Here is an 18,256-nt window from a genome sequence, read left to right as displayed (position 1 = left end):
TTGGGAAGAATTCAGCATTTTAACAAGTCAGACGGGAGCATCATGAGGGTGCACTTCTCAGCTCCCCCTTTAAGAGAGAGCCTGCCACTCCTGGTGTTTATCCACCTGCTTCCATGCTTTTGGGATCTAAAGCAGTCTTTGATCTGAGGTTAAGCTCTTGTCAAGCAGCTCCCAGTCACTGATTGAGAATGGTATGGGAATAGGCCTGATCATTTTCCTCTAAAGCAAGATGCCTCTATGATAATCTTTGTGCTGGATTTCCCCATTGACTGGGCCAAGGCTTGCTTAGCATCGTCTGAAGCTCTTTCCACCCAATCCTGCTTCCTTCTCCTTTTCCATTCACATGTGTCAGATGTGCATCCCTTTTGACTCCTGCTCCTCCTTTCCTTGGGTTTCGTACATTTCTCCCCTTCCCTCCCCCCCGCCCCCCCGCCGCCCCAATACATTTATTGTACTCTGTCTTGGTATCTCTTGGTATCTGCTTGTCAGAGTACCTTAACTGAAAACACAGACACACAAAATAATTTTTTTTTTAATGTGGTAACTTTATAATTAGGAGTGTTTGCAAACTGTATGGGAAACTCTTCTTGCCTTCCACAAAGAATTAGATAATTTTTTCCTTAAGTTTTTTACTTTACTTTCTACAAACTCTGTCTTTATTATAGAACATGCCATATTGTATTATAATCGCTTGTTTGTATGTTTGTCATTCCATCAGACTGTGAGCTATTTGAGAGACAATGACAACGTCTTTACCTTTGTACACTGAAGGGTCTTTTATCAAGCTCAGTGGTACCGAAAATGTGTGTGGAAGAATGCATCACAGAAGAGGAATCAATAATCTGGGATGTGAAGGATGAGCTTGCACTCCCTCGGTGAACAAGGAGAAGGATGAGTACTTGATAGAAGTGCTTTCATCATGAGCAAGCATTCAGGAAGTGGCAAGTCATTAGGAACAGCTAGAGCTCATTGTGCTTGGGGGTGTTGAGGAACAGGACATGCTGATACAAAGATAAAATGAACCTTGCACAATACAGGTACTTGCTGAATATTTATATAGTAACACCACATATGTCACTTCTCAAAAAAAATGTTATTTGAGGAATTGTGTGTGTGTGTCTAATAAGATGAGGTGAGGTGATCGAAACAAAAAGTCCTGCCTATATTTCATTCTGCATGAAAAACAGAAGAAAACTATGAAAAACATTATCTGTGATCATGAATGTTTCCATTTTCTATAAAGAAACCAAGATAAAAATAAATGTTTTTGTTTCCTGATGATATTGTAGCAATGCAAATACATTTTCAGTCTTTTAACCTCAGAGCTATTTCTGACTATATCTTCTTTTCTGGCACACACATCTTATTGTATGCCAAATCCTTCTGGGTGTTCCTGTAGAATAATTGTGCCACTCCTTTCTTTCCTTACCCACAGCATCACCCTTTGGCAGGTTCTACAAGTCTCTTATTGAATCTCTATAGTGAGTCCCAGCATCTTTAATGTAGGCATTGCAGATCCTTATAACTGCAAAAAAGAATCCCACATTGTTTTGCTTAGTTAAAAACGTATGGTGGTTTTCTGTTATCAGTTATCACCAATAAAGTTCCAAACCTGACCTTCAAGACCCTCTGATTCCTACTTTCATGTGTCACCATCGAACCAATTTTAGCTTCATTTCTTGGTACTTGCCAACATGGCCAAGGACATCCCTTCATCATATTTTATACAGTTTGCCTTTTTTTTTTTTAAAGCTTCTCTTATGTCATTTTTCCTGTTTGGAAAATTTCTTCATTTCAACCAATACATTTCCTTATTAACCTACCTAATTTAGCTTGCATACACTCAGATATATATGTGTATGTATATATAATGTATGCATTATATTTATTTTCTCTTATTTCATTTATGTATTTTTTTCTTCTTTTCTCAGATTAAGTAAAGACTGAGATTTTTAAGCCTTTAGGGTGGTTTGATAATATTAGTAGCTGTTGTAATTACACAGGCTTTTAAATAATGAATAAGTGGATAAACAAATGCACCTCTCTCTGGTAACATGTTTTTTGACTTTGATTGTCTTAACTATTTAATTTCAAATACCTCCTATATGGAGTTCAGCTTTTTTCTTCCCCTACAGATCTTGCAGGCAGGAATTTCTCACTGTGGATGGGAGGCTGGGGAAGATGGGGCTGGAGCAGAGAGTGGTTCTGGATAGCACACCTCCTGGGACTGCATTATAATCAAGGGAAGGCGTGTAGAGTTTGAAGACATTTTCTCAGAATTACGATTTGCTCTCCCCAGGGTGTCTCCTTACCACCCTGCCAGAAATCACTAATCACCAAATTATGTTATTCCTTAGACTACTCAACAACTGGATTTATTTTGAGACTCATTTTTCATTATGGTTAATCATCACATTTTCATACATAAAAATTACATTCAGTTGAATTTTTTAAACATAGCCAATAAGCTAGAAATAACCAATGCTAATAATCAGGAAAATATCAGAGAAATGTGGTTGTTCCTTTTTTCTAACTATAAGCTTGACAGCGAATATTGAGCAGTTTGATTCAGAAAGTGCCATATTAACCGACCAGCAGATATTGTAAAAATACTGTACTAAGAGGAAAAACCCTTGGTTTGTCATCTCATCTCTGCCACTGTCTTTGTGTGCTTAGGGTCCAAGGCCTCATTGATTTGTCTGAAGCATGGGGCTAATTTTCCTTAGCTACTTGTAGTTCTAATAACCTTTTTAAATTCCTGTGGGATGCCAAACATGGTATAATATCAATATTAAATATATAAAACTTGGTTTCTGCTTTCACAGTGGTAGAGAATCTTAGGGAAATAGTACCATGAGTGTAAACACTTTCCTTGGAACTTGTGTGTATAAAATTTTTCACAAATTTACAAAATATGTAAATACACTGTCAACAACTTTTCAGAAGAGAATATCTCTTTAAAAATATTTAGAAACATCATGCAACTTTTAAAAATTCACAAGATCAGTGATATTGTAAAACACAAGTTGTAGCCTCATTTCTAGTACACACGCGCGCGCGCGCGCGCACACACACACACACACACACATACATATATATATACTAAAGGCCCGGTGCATGACATTCATGCATGGGGGTGGGGTTCCCTCAGCCTAGCCTGCACCCTCTCCAATCCGGGACCCCTCGGGGGCAGTCGGACATCCCTCTCACAATCTTGGACCACTGGCTCCTAATCACTCACCTGCCTGCCGGCCTGATCGCCCCTCACTGCCTCTGTGTGCCGGCCTGAGTGCCTTTAACTGCCCCCACTGCGGCCTGGTCACCCCCAACTGACCTCCCCCCGCCAGCCTAGTCACCCCTCACTGCCCCCCCTGCCAGCTTAATCACCCCCAACTACCCCCACTGCTGGCCTGGTTGCCCCCAACTGCACCCCCTTGCCTGGTCATCCCTAACTGACCCCCCATAGGCCTGGTTGCCTTTTACTTCCCCCCTGCTGGCCTGGTTGCCCCCAACTTCCCCCCTCCCCACTGGCCTGGTCGCCCCCAACTGCCCCCCCCCCCTGCTGGCCTGGTCACCCCCAACTGCCACCCCTGCCAGCCTGATCACCCCTCACGATCCCCCTGCTGGCCTGGTCACTCCACACAGCCTGCTATTCAGTTGTTTGGTCATACCTCAGTAACCCCCCTGCTGGACTGGTCGCCCCATGCAGCCTGCTTGTTCAGTCGTTTGGTCATCCCTCACTAAGCCCCTGCCGGCGTCGTCGCCCCACATAACCTGCTTGTTCATCCCTCACTAACCCCTCTGCTGGCCTGGTTGTAGGCAGCCATCTTGTGAGGGCGTGAGGATTAATTTGCATATTACCTCTTTATTATATAGGATGTTTTATTGACTTCAGAGAGAAAGGGAGAGGGAGAGAGACAGAAACATCAGTGATGAGAAAGAATCATTGATCGGCTGCCTCCTGCATGCCCCACACTGGGGATCAAGCCTGCAACCAGACATGTGCCCTGACCAGGAACCCAACCATGACCTCCTGGTTCATAGGTTGATTGATGCTCAACCACTGAGCCATGCCGGCTGGGCTAATAGGACATATGTTTTTAAAAAATGTCATCAAGATGGGAACTAAAAACCTAACAATATCATGTCTAAGAAATCTGTATTTTCTTTCTTCTTCCCTCCAAATCAAATACATTGTCAATTCTATGACTACAAGGAAGAAAGTCAAAGAGAAGAGAATGACAGCAGAGGGAAGTTTGTTGTGACTTTGGAGTTTGCTTCCTTTCATGGGCTGCTCCATCAAGTACCCCAGATTGTACATTTCAAAGACCAAATTTTGTCTTTTTCATCTTTGTTTCCCCAGAGTTCTTAGCAAAGGCTGTATAGCCAATAATTATTTGTTGAGTAGACAAATTGAAATAATTTGAGAATTATATCTTATATTTGTCTGTCAGCTCTTAAGTGATACTAAGATTTAGCTAATCACCTCTTCCAATTTTTTTGTGTTGCTCTCTTCCCATCATTTCCCACTTCCTACTTTTTTCAGTATGCAGTTAGGGTCATATAAGCTGCTCCAACAAAGAAATTCCAAAACTCAGTGGCTGAGAGATTACAGTTTTTTTTTCTTCTCATTTTCTCTGGGGTAAGTGCTCCAGGCTGGCCATTGGCTCTACTCCATGCAGCATTTTAGGGGCCAGGTGAATAGTGGTGTTGCAAGGGTCAACATGTGATTTTCAAGGTCCCTCCACAAGAAGAAAGGAGGAACAAAAGTCTGGGGCCAGGGAATTCCATTTCAGCGAGTGATATGGAAATGTAAAACTTTTTGCTCCAATCCAATGGTGACACTGTGGGTCTAATCACAGAGCTACATTAGGGCATGGGAGTCACTGGGGCTCAGTCCCTGACTGGGCAGTCATTTCACAAGGTCCACTCTATTTGATGGCAGAAGGAAAGAACCTTATTTCCTTTCTTGGCAGACAGGTAGCCGTCTCTACCACATCTTTTCCTCACAGCCATTTGCCACCATTTTCTTATAGACTCAGGCTCTGAGAAAACATTTTAAAGAAAACTTTTGTTGTGTTTTTCCCTCTAGGCACTAACTTTCATTTTCTCACAGCTTTGGTGGTATTTCCCAGTTGAAAGATATTATATCCTATCTGGTTTTTCTGATAAGTTTGGGGAATCTATAGTTTATTTCTGAGATCTTGACATTTATTAGTTTTGCAGTAAAATAGCCTTAGAATTATGTTGTAAGATTTTCAGAAAAATCCCACATGTTAGTGGTCTAAACCAGAGTGCAAAGTGCTAAAAATAGAGAGTGCCTTGAGTTAAATTTGTAAGCTAATGTGGTTCCTTGTGTTCATTAGCATAATTAGTCTTTTGTTAGAAACATTTAAAGTGTTTTTTGTTTAGTATGGTAATTGAGATAAACTATTTTGTTGCTTTTTAGAGTTTAGTAAGGAAGAGTTTTTTCCAGTTTGTCATTCTGAATTAATATATATATATATATATATATATATATATATATATATATATATATTCATTAATAACGCTAAGCTAGAATTTTTTTTTAATTTTTTTTCTTTCCAATTTTTTTTTATTAAGGTATTATATGTGTACATATCTTGCCATTGCCCCCCCACCCCACTCCCATAAAAGCTAGAATTTATAAAGGATCAATTCTAGGTGCATTTGTATGATTGTGTTTTAAGGAGAATGGCCCATTATAAGAGAGGTTTATAGCAATTCAAATGATTTTTTTATTTCTCTTTTTGTTTTCCCTTTATGTCCTCCTTCCTAATCTTTGAGGATATTGCAGCTCCATTTCCTTGGCAAAAAAATTCCAAGGCAAGCTGGAATGAAAGAGCACATGTTTTAATGGGTCTATCTGTCAACAGCTGACTTTCTGTTAATAGCAGAACACGCTGTATTTGCACACAGAGGGGAACACAGAACACATTTTGTGATTTGTATACCCTTGGGGCCAGCTGAGTTATTAATTGCCAATTTTAGACATGTTGACAAGTGTAGACAGAAGTGCAGAAGACTTTTTTCATGAACTTTTTCTTTGAATTGTAAAGGAAAACTATATGATGTCTACATATTAGGACAGAAAGAATTCCTACTTACTTTTCTTCATAAGACACTTTTTGGTCTAGAACAATTATCTTTTGTTGCAGAATTATAGAAGAAGATGCCATGGTAAAATACTTTATTATTATTTTTTAAATTTATCTTCATTGTTGAAAGTATTACAGATGACCTCTTTGTTTGTTTGTTTTTCCCATTGACCCCCTCCACCCCTCACCCACCTCTCCCAAGCCTTCACCACACCATTGTCTATGTCCATGGTCTATGCATAATGCTTATAAATTCCCCGGTTAATCTTTTTCCCCCATGCACCCCTAACCCTGTTTTCACTTTCTTTATTAATTGCTTAAAGGTCATGACCTGAAATTTAAAGACTTCTAGGTCAGGGTTAGTTTCATATGACTGGTATTAGCATTTAGAGAAGTTTATGTAGGTAGGGAAAGCCTTGTAGGTTAATCATAATAGTAATAATAACAATAGAGTTGCTTATATTTCAGATATTGTGCTTAGCACTATATATCCACTCTTATTTATGCAAGGATGGCTACAATCCTAAATTGACTGCTCTTCTTAAGGAAAGCGGAGTGAAAAGAATGGTTTTCTAAGAAAACATTGAAATCGTCCCTACTTTCCTTCTAAGGGGAGAAGGAAAGTTTAAAAACTCAGATCTTTAGTCCTTGGAATTTTTACTTTGAGGTTGACCTTTCACTACTATGATTCCATTAACCCCAGGTGAAATAAATTTTTTTTCCTCCAAACTCTGTATTTTTAAGAATTTATAAAATATAAACATCTCCCTGTGGACAGAGCAGCTCTGTTCCCTAATATTTACATCTCTGTAATGAAGACATTTGCAGTGTGATTGTGGGGTCTTCATAAAAGAAGAAGCGCTGTGGAGAGGGGTGGTGTTTTCCTTTATTCATTAACAAGGTACCTAGAAGGTGTTGGAGAAAGTGTGGTCCTGCCCGTTTATGTTTGTGCTCTGTATTTATTCAGTCTCCGTGGTCCCGGGGAAGGCGATTTGGTTTCATCCCCACGTGCGAGCCACACAGGCCGCTGCCCCCGTGGGGAGTCTGCACAGTGCCACTGCATGTTGGATGGACGGAGGGTGTCCAAAGGCAGGAATGAGCTAACACATTTTGTTATAAGATCTTTCTTTGTAAAAAGTGTTTATTCCTAACGGCTCTTTGTTAAACTATAATGTGTGGAAAAACTGAAAGCTTTGGGGGAGTGGAAAGGATGGACACCTGCAGCGTGAGATACCAGCTCCGTGTAATCCCGTGGACGTTCGCCACGGGCCTCCGAGGGTGAGAGCCTGTGCCCGGGAGGGTAATGGAGAGGGCTCTGTGGTTTTATATTCTTTACTTTTTATTTTTAGAATTTAAAATGTATTTTAAATTAAAGGTTACATGAATAAAATGTACCATTATGTCATCTTCAGGTTAAGAAAATGACGTCATGGGATTCCTTTTAAAAACATTTGTCTGTGAAGGGGAGTTAAGATTCGAGGTGTGCATGACGTAGCTGGTTTAGATGTGATAGCTCGCATGGCTTGGTTCCAGTGCCCTTCTCGATATTTCAGACACAATGGAAATGGACTGTGGCCCTTCCTTTAAAAATGGGCCAAGAATTCTTCCTTCGAGAATGTGATGGGGAAGGTCTGTATTTTACTTCTGATTGCTGTTGTTGCTCGGATATGTTTGAAAAGGTTTAAAGGTTCTTTGGGGGGGGCAGAAAACAACACTGCCACTTGGTAGATGAAAGGGAGAACTCTCTGTTTTTTATAATCCCCGAGAGACAGAGGATGCCCTGGGCAGGGCCACACAGGGGCTTGCACCTGGAGGTGGGGTAACAGCTAGCTGGGACTGTAGGGCGTTTGTATGGCAAGCGGGTGAGGTTAGCTGGGTTTCCATGGCTCTCAGTGGATTGGCTAATTTAAATAACTTCAGCTGGCTTTGGCGTACAAAGCCTGTCTCTGCTTGTTTGGTACCTGTCTCTGGGGTCTTTGCTGATAGTACATAGTGGGCCTGGGTGTGAGAACCTGATAAGAAGAGTGGTTGGGGCGTGGACTGCTCAAAAAAGGGGAGCTGACTGGCCAGGGCCTCAAAGCTGGATCAAGATAGCATTAAAACAACACCCCCCGCCACCCCCTGCAAGGCCCCTAGATTATAGGAGATGACAGGTTTCCCATTTTAAAGTGGTTTAAATATTAGTGTTTATTTTAAAATATAGGTGCACTCAATGCTTAGTCTCTGCCTCTACAGACACCCAGCTCTTGGCAGCACCATAGAAATGAGCAATAAAAATCAATGTCTAGATATTGGTGGCAACAACAATAAGGAGTACTAGTACCCATTCCCACATGTTTCCTTCCTTCTGTCATTTATTTCTTACTTTTATCAAAGCCGCTTGGAATGAAAGGGAAAGTGGAAGGCTTTGTGTGTGTGTGTGTATGTCAGGGTAGGTAAGATCATGGTGCTGATGTTGGGTTAGAAGCTCAGCTTTCCCGCTTCCTCTGATGTAATTGTGGGGACAGAATTTGCTCTCCAGTTTAGTATTGGGGAGGAATTAGTGAAAACCTAAGAAGTGATCTATAGGAAAGTTAAAGTGCCTATCCACGACCATGCAGAAAGAAAAGATGGAGTTTCTCTCCTCTGTTTCTGGTCCTACGTGGGTCTTCAGTTGAGTGTTCCTGGATATGTGTGACGGCTCTGGGGATCCTTGGAGGACCTCTGCATTTATAAACTTGATTTACAGCAAAAGTTTCAGATGTCATTCAGACCCATGAACTATATTTCAAATGCCCAGATAAGAAGGGAGAGCCCAGACAAAGCAATCAAAGACAGTCATATTTTCTTGAGCTGTTGTTAAATGGGAAGGAATCTGATGGGGAATTCCAGAAATAGTGTGGTCCTGACTGATCTCCATCAATCTCTATTAAATTTGACTCTATAAAGAAAATATTATATTAGTACTAGAGGCCCGGTGCACGAATTTGTGCATGAGTGGGGTGCGGCTGGCCCACCCCAATGGGGGCCCATTGGGCCGGGCTGGCAGGGGGCGGGAGGGGCTGCGGGTGGTTGGCCAGCTGGCCCTGCTTCTGGTCAGGGTATTGGGTGCCGATCAGGAGCTGGGCTGGTGGGGGAGTGGAAGGGGGCTGATCAGGGCCGGATCAGACTGGTTGGCTGCCGCAGTGCGTGTCATAGCCTCCGGTCGTTCTGGTCATTATGATCATTCTACTGTTCCAGTTACTGGGCTTTTATATATATAGATAAGGGTCCTAAAGGGCCTCACCTCTTGAATTCAGGCCCAGACAAGCTCTCTTACCCTGAGATAAATGTTTTCATTTAATGTGTAAAAATGTCCTAGGGTCCATATAGAAGAACCCTAATTAATTGGATGACTCCAGGTTTGACTTCATTCTGCTTCTCCAAATGTACTCTCAATTTAGTTCAGGGACTGGGTAGTCTTTACTCTGGTAAAGAGAGACATTTGGTGACTCCAACTGTTGATTGAGTTATTGTAGGAAATGGCTTAGGGTAGAGCTTCATTCCAAGGGGTGTACATAATTTTTGTCAATGACAATTACATTTTTATTTTCCATTCTTTTGAATTTTGGAATTGAAACCAACTTATAAACAAATAGCAAAAACAGGATGTTAGGCCTTTTCTCAAACTTATTTATGAGGCTTTATTGCTTCCTGAGAATACATTCAGAATCTCTGAAAATTGTTATTTGTACAAATGGACTCTAATAAGTAGGATATAGTGTCTAGATCCAGAACACATAGAGAAATTTTGGATAAAATGATATACTTGACCTCTTGGAAATGTTTCCCAGGAACCATTGAAATCTTTGCCTGAAATTCAGTGATCTTGAACATCTTATTCATCTATGATTCTGAGTTAGAACTTGAGTAGTGGAATTCCAGAGAAGTTAGCAGACAATGTTTCCTACCCTAATTTAAATCCTGGAGCCAGGGGAGAAGAATGTAAAAACAGACGTTTATTGATAAGGGAACTGGAAGGAAGTTCTGCCTTATTGGAGACTCAATGATGAACGGGAACTGGGGGACCCGTGGGGTACAAGCGGTATGCCCTTTTAGCTTTCCCTCCCAATATGGACTGGCTTTGACTGTTTTTTGGCAGATGTATCCTGACATGGGCTCAATCCCAGGCCCATGTTGTGAGCTTCTCTCTTCTTGCCCTATGGCTTTGCTGATACTGAGGTTTGCGGACTCATGGGAACTATCTAGCACTCGGGTCAGGAAGCCTGGGAGTGTCCACATTCAGTGTGGCAACCTGTGACCAATGGGGTACAGGAGTCTAGAAGTAAATGCTTCCCCCTTCCTTCCATAGACATATCTGATGAGAGTTCTCAGAAAGTCTGTGGATTTCTCCCAGTTACAACTTGGAAACCAAACTTTGTATTAACTCGCCAGTCTTCTTCATGTACTCTCCTGTCCCTCATCCTTGTTTTCTAAGATCACAGTGCTGAATACATCATGACTACTTCTCTCCAGAGTGTGCCTTCAGAGGATTTCAGGGAAAGATTATTGAAAAAAATCTATAAATCAATGCTAAGTGACAATTAGAACACTAGAAAAAAATGGGCAAAGGACATAAGCAGTTTAACAAAAAGAAAAATAGAAAATTTTTTGTTTTAATAGTTTTGATATAAATTTTTATTTTATTAGAATGACAAATTAAATCAGAATTGCTAACATTGTGGTCGTCAATGTATTAAGAAACAGTCTCAAACTTAGCGGTGAGGATGCTTCATTGGAGGTTAACTTGCTAATATTCTTTTGGAGGGCACTTCTCCATGAATATTCTTACATTTCCGTATGGGCTGAGCTTTCTGGACAAGGGGCATGTTTGAATAGCAAAGATCTCGGAAGCCAGAGGTTGGAAATTGCTCCAGAGATATGTGGACACTTATCTTCCCTGGAGAGACATTCGCTTATTCTCCAGAGTTATACAGTTTTCTGTCTTTTTCTCTGCAGAGGGGCATAGGAGCAGATATGTCAGCCACCTTATATAAGCTACGATTCTCAGAATTTCAAGGATCCTCTCCTGTGGTGCACACCATGTTGCACGTCCAGGTGAACCTCTGGTCCCCATTGTGTCACCCTGTGGAGAACTGGGGCATGAAAAATCAATGCAAGATGCTACTCTGGCTTCTCTTTTTTTGCTGTAATATGTAGTCTGTTCTCTGATCTAGAGGTCTGGCATTTCTTTTAGCACGCGCGCACACACACACACACACACACACACATGCACACACATCCACGACAGGCTAACTTGTAATCTTGTAAGTAGGATAAAATCTCTGTTCTTTTGCAGTTTTGGATTTAACATATCTCTGAAAACTAAAGGTGAACATAACCTTTGGATTTAGTTTTAAACCTCTTGAAACTTATGTTATACTAGAGGCCCAGTGCATGATTGAATCATGCACGTGTAGGGTCCCCTACATGCTTTTGCTTTTCGCGGTGGAGCTGGGTGCCTGTCCGCTGGTGCTGGAGCAGACAGGCACCCAGCTCCCCCACTTTTGATGGTCTGTGGCTGCTGAGGGGAGCTACCCTGCTGTTGAGAGGTGCAGCTGGGTGTCCGTGGCAAGCCCCCTCAGCGGCCGCGGATCTGGCCATTGAGAGGCACAGGGGGCGGGAGTCCCGCCCCCTGCGCCTCTCAACAGCAGGGTAGCCCCCCTCAGTGGCAGTGGATCCGTGCCTCTCAATGGCCGGATAGGCCACCCTGAGTCCCACCCCCCAGCCTCCCGCCGCCCAATCGTGGGCGTAGCGGAGTGATGGTAATTTACATGTTACTCTATTATTAGATAGGATGAGGCTATAGGGGCACATATGTTGAGTGTCTGCTCGGCATCCATTCCTTCCTTTGCAACAGCAAATAGTTTCTTTTGGAGGATTACCCACCTCTATTGCAGCTGTGCAGTTTTTTGGAGGGTGTGTGTGGCATGGTGGGATTGAGTTCATCCCAGTCCCCAGAAGGAGTCTTCACAGGCCTAAGCAAATTTGCTTAAAGTGGCACAGCTGCCATGATGATTGGGTCAGTAACCAATACTTTGACTACGTTCATGTTACTGTTCAAGCTCAATCAGGACAAGCAGAGTGAAATAAAGGATATCTATTCTAAGGCAAGATGAAGAGAAAATCTACTTCTCTCAATGATGTGGGGGTACAGGCCTGAAACTGCTATAGCCATGTAAACTTTGAGAGAAATTAGGCTAAGCATTAACTGTTTAATAGAAGACTGTGAAAGAATTAGAGAAGAATGGAGCTAGTACCCTGATTAAACCACGCCTGACCTCCTTTTGAATTTTCAAGTTATGTGAGTAAATAGTTCTTTATTACATATGAATGAGCTTTCTGGTATATGTAATGAAAACCTGCCTCCCTGATAAAGGGATGAGAGAGGAAGGGGGTGAGGAGGCCAATACCGAGCATCTTTCTCTATCACTCCACCTGTCTGAAATCCCTGCCCTCAGAGACATTTCCCTGTGTCTAACTGTTGATCTAAACCAATACCATCCAACAAAACATTCTGCCACAATGGAAATTCTCCATATTTGTGCTGCCCCACATGGTAGCCATTAGGTACCCGTGAATATTGAGCACTTGAAATGTTTTTAGTAAGATTCGGAAAGTGAATCTTAAACTTCAGTTAATTTTAATTAATTTAAATTTAAATAGTTGCATGCAGTTAGGAGCTACCATATTGGACACTGCAAATTTAGATTGTCCTGTTAAAAAGCGAAGTACTTAGAAGAGAATATGTTGGTCTTGTCAAATTTTAACATGGTTTGTTAAAAGCTTCTTGGAGAACTTAACCTTGGGCCTGGAACACAGGAGGTTTGGTATATTTGATAGTTTGATTTTATTTGTTTGGGGAATGGATCATGTAGGAGAGACCCAGCACAGGAAAATACTTTTACCTTTTCTATAATTGGAAATCTTACCTTTCAAGAATCCACTATTTTATGAAATTATTTTTAAAAAGGGAAAATAGCTGCCAATTTTCCTTGATATAGGCAGTGTATTTTCTTACAGTTTAGTTTCACATCAGTAAGAATATAAACAAAAGCAGTATAAATAAATATATCAGAAATTCCTTACAAACGAGGTAAATGATGTGTTCCAGATGTGTGGATTTTGAAAACAGACTGTTACATCAATGAAACTCTAATCAAGAAATAAAAGGAAGTCCTATCATGTTTCTGCTCTCCTTTCTTTCCTTCTTTCTCCCTCCCTATTTTTGTCAGTCTGCAGGGCTACCATAGTATAATACCACAGACTGGGTGTGTTAAACAACAGAAATTCAGCTTCTTACAGTTGTGGAGGCTGGAACTCCAATATTAAGGTGTTCCTTGGGTTTGCTTTCTTTGGAGAGCTCTGTTTGGTTTGCAGATGACCACCTCCTTGCTGTTTCCTCACATGGCCTTTTCTCTATGCATGGCCATCTCTGGTGTCTCTTCCTCTTCTTATAAGGACACTAGTTCTATTGGATCAGGGCCCCATCCTTTTGACTCCAACATATGAATTTGAGGTGAACAAAGTTTAGTCCACAAAACTATTTTCCTTCCTCCCATAGAGGTGAGTTAAGGACTTCTGATGTGAAAGCCACTGAGGTCACAATAAGAACAAGGAAGAAGTGGTCTCTGTCCCAATAGAGCCCCAGGCTCTCTCTGTGGAGGAAAGAGATACTTCACAAGCAACCAATTAAAATGCCCAAAGAACTTATATGCATACTAGAGGCCTGGTGCATGAATTCGTGCACCAGTGGGGTCCCACAGCCTGGCCTTCAGGATTGGGCCAAAACTGGTTCTCCGAAATCCCGTGAGGGGTCCTGGATTGTGAGAGGGCACAGGCCAGGCCGAGGGACACCACTGGTGCACGATCAGGGCTGGGGAGTGACATGGGAGGTTAGCCAGCTGGGGAGGGACCATGGGAGGGCTCCAGGGCATGTCCAGCCCATCTTGCTCAGTCACAATTGGCTGGACCCCAGCAGCAAGCTAAACTACCAGTCGGAGTGTCTGCCCCCTGGTGGTCAGTGCACATCATAGTGAGTGGTTGAGCGGCCTTAGCATATCATTAGCATAATATGCTTTGATTGGTTGAACGGATGACTGGATAACCGGACACTTAGCATATTAGGCTTTTATTATATAGGATATGCATAACCCATGGTCCCAGACAATAGTATGGTGAAGGCCTGGGGTGGGGGCAGGTGCGGGTTAGAAGGGGTCAATGGGGAGAAAAGGGGGATATCTGTAATACGTTCAACAACAAAGATAAATTTAAAAAATAGTAATATGAGTTATCATGGGGAAGTTATTTCAGGGAGATATTCCAGGAGCGGGGGAGAGGGAGGGAGGCCATGTCAGTCATGTTAGTAACTTGGCACTACTTCCCCTTTCACTTTTCTCTATTCAGAGAATGAAATCCTGGAAAGTACATTTTCCAGACTCCCTTCAGCACAGTTCCTAATGAAGTTCTGTCAACGAGAGGTACTTACATTAGTTTTGGGCCTCTGGGAGAAGCGAAGACACTATTTTAATGAGGAAGTAATAGGTACCTTGAAGTTTTGTGTCCTGAGAATTATCTCCTTCATTGTGTAAGCAGCTGAAGTTACCAGTGGTGTCTCCTTGCAGTTCCTACACTTCCCATGTCTTCCAACAGTTTTCTAAGTCTTTAATTCCTGGAATGAATTACCTTACTACTCAGAAGCCTAAAACAATTCTTTAAAAAAAAAATCAAACTCAGTCTTACAATATAGTTATCAAGCTGAGCATTTCATGTTGGTTACTAGAACATAGTTCTACTAGTCCTCTGAAATACTTTCAGAACTAGCTCCATTATCCCTGACACCCATGCTTGGCTCAGTTTCACCCAAAGGTCCAAACATCCTTCTCAAACCTTATCACCCAGACTTTCCTTTCCACTTTACTCTAGCCATCATTAGATTGAATCCCATCTCCTTTTCTTCTCATTGTCTTAAACCTGTGTATGTACCTTCGAGAACTCTCCATCTGTGTTCAGCAACCTTCACTGCACCCTCCGCATTTATTCTGGTCTTGTTTCTACGTCCTCACTAAATTAAAACCTGGTTGTCCTTGAGGACACTGCTTTCCCTGAGGCCATGCCTCTCAGGGCCAGGAAGCAGGCCACTGTTCTCCTTGCTTTCCCAAGGAGGTTTCCAAGTCATTTCTTCCAGCTCCTTTGAAGTAACTATTATCTGCTGATACCATGCCTACCTTCTCACTGCTGATCTACAATTATAGTCACTTGGTTGCCCGAACCATTCAACTCTCTCATCCCTCTTTAATATGCAATGTTCCCATTCAGCGTTGTTTAAAATTCATTATACCTAAAACACTCTCAGAAGTGGCACACAGTAAGTTCTCCATGAGTATCATCATTGCCATCATCCTCATTTTCCCCTGCTTGCTCAGAACAACTAATGATTGCTGGAGTAAAATCACACAACTGGAATTATTGTTTGTTTTTTTAATTCATGATTACAGCCCTCAAACTGGCCCTCAACTCTGCCCTGATATTGTTCTTTATTAAGCTGTTTTTTCTACTCAAGGAGATAACTTGTTACACTCCTTTTTTCCTATACCCCTCACCCCTTCACTCTCAGTTGATCTCAGCTCACACTTACTTGAGGCAGTACAGGCTAATTTGGAAACTCTCTGATCTTCCCTCTACCAAATCATTTTTTTAAGGGCATCTGCACTCATTTCTCTTTCTTCCTTCCTATTTCCAGGAAGGAAGTGGCTCTCTTTTGATCACAGCCTATCCTTGTCCTTTGTGTTCCTTTTCTCATTCTCTTAGGTTCCTGTTCCTCCAATTATCCACTCTCCCAAAATGCTTTACTAACTAGCAACTCCCCACAAATAACCTCTCTCTGTTCCCATTCATGGTGAAACTTCTAAAATAGTATCTGCAATTAATGTTCCCACTTCCTATCGCATTCATTTTCAACCATTTACAATCTGGTATCTGATCTCACGCCTCTTCAGATTACTCCTGATGAAGTCAGCATCCCGTACAGCTAAATTCAATGGCCCCTGCTTGGTCCTCATGTTTCTCAACCTCACAGTAAGATTCAATCCAGTGGAACCATTCTCTTCTTCTTGAAGCATTTTCCTATTTTACCTTAAATGACCCTATGGCTTCTTGGTTTCATTCCAAGTTCTGTTCTTTTCCACCCAAGCTGGGACATGTTTCTGGACTATATGTTCAGACTTTATTCTCACATCCTTACATTGTCTCTTTAAAGTCCCGAGTCTGTGAATGCTAGTATAAAGTGGAGGGTAAAAGCATGAGCTGAGAAGCCATACTTTCTGCACACATATCCTGGCTCCACCTGACTTCTTTGTATCTTGGTTTATTCATCCATATAGTGAGGATAACAGGACTTTAGTTGTAGGGTTATAGGGAGGATTACATTAACAATGTATGGCTTGTATTAAGCACTCAATAAATATTAGCTGCTATTATTAGATGCCAAAAACTCAGATTTAGATCTCCTGCCTGGACTTCTAAACTTAAATACCCAGCTGCCTATTTAAGAACTCCACATGGATGTCTAGTAGGATCTCCAAATTAACATGCTCCAAACAGAATTCGGAATTCTTGATTTAACCTCCAAACTTGTTCCTCTCCTCAGTCTTTAACTACTCAGCAAGAGATCATTTTTGAAACTTAAGGTGACTGTCAATGCTTCCTGTAGTTCTTAATATTCTGAAATTAGAAAATTGAACTATAACTAGGCAGGAGAAATTAAAACCATTGTAGTACTTCTTGGATGAGATAATTTTAGTATCAGCCAATACATTTTGTTGAACACCCAGGATACAGAACTCCACTGATGTGTGTGTGTGTGTGTGTGTGTGTGTGTGTGTGTGTATTGGGGTTTGTGTGTGTGGGAGGGCATTGGTGTGTTTGTCTGACAGAAGTTAGGAGAAAAGCAAGATGCATTCTAGAAATAGAAGATCTGGTCCCATGACTTTTATTCTAAAAGAATATTTTAACTTATCCAGGCAAATAAAATACACACAGAATCATGTGTACCTTTCAAAGACTTATGAAACAACCATGTACTATCAAAATAATCAGTAAATATCTGTCATGTCTCCATGATTACACTTGCCACTTGTACTTTCCTAATATTTCTTCCAGGTGTTTTTATAACATTTTCTCTTAAGTGGTTAATTATTTCACAATATTCAGTTTTGCTGGTCCACTTTTTAAAAATGAAGTCTTTAAATTTTTTTTAAAAGTTGATTTAGAGAGGGATAAAGGAAGAGAGAAACATCGATTTGTTGTTCCACTTATACATTTATTGGTTGCTTCTTGTGTGTTCCCTGACCAGATATTTAACCTATAACCTTGGCATATTGAGAGAATGCTCTAACCAATTGAGAAATTGAGATACCCAGCCAGGGCTGGCTCATGGTTTTTTTGTTTGTTTGTTTTTTGCTTGCTTTCATAGTGACCCCAGATATAGATATAATATTCTTTTATCGTACAGTTATTCAAAGGAAGAAGTTTTGGGTTCACAAAAATAAAATACCTAGGAATTGCATGATGTTAGAAATTCAGTGATCTTTTAGTGACCATAACATCTACCACACAATACATTCACTCCACACACATACATTCCAGCCCCTGGACTAAGAAATATTCATGCATTTTGTCATTTAAGCATCACAGGAATTCTACCAGGTATGGGTATTAGTAACTACAAATGCCAGATGCAAAAAATGGGCTAAGAGGGGCTAATTAATTTACTTAAGGTTGCATAGCTAGAAAATGACCAAGCCAGCATTCAAGCCCAGGTTCTTTTATCCCCAAAGTCAGTATTCTTCATCATTAATTTAATTTAAACTTTTTACATAGTGATTACAAAGAAATAGTTCATTCACTAGTATGCCCTAATAGTTTATTAAGTGGCCTGTTATTTCTATTTTGTCTTTATCCAGTTAATGAGTTGCTAATTTTTTTTGAGATTTCCACATGAGCCACTTCCTTAAAATTTTTAAACACACTGAATATAAAACTTTATTACATCATTCTCCATTATTTACCCAACTGTAAGATTCAGCTTCCAAGTTTCAGCTAAGGGTTTATAAATCAGT

Source organism: Cnephaeus nilssonii (assembly GCF_951640355.1).
Source record: "Cnephaeus nilssonii genome assembly, chromosome: 9".
In the NCBI taxonomy this organism is placed as follows: domain Eukaryota; kingdom Metazoa; phylum Chordata; class Mammalia; order Chiroptera; family Vespertilionidae; genus Cnephaeus; species Cnephaeus nilssonii.
This window is presented reverse-complemented; position numbering follows the sequence as displayed.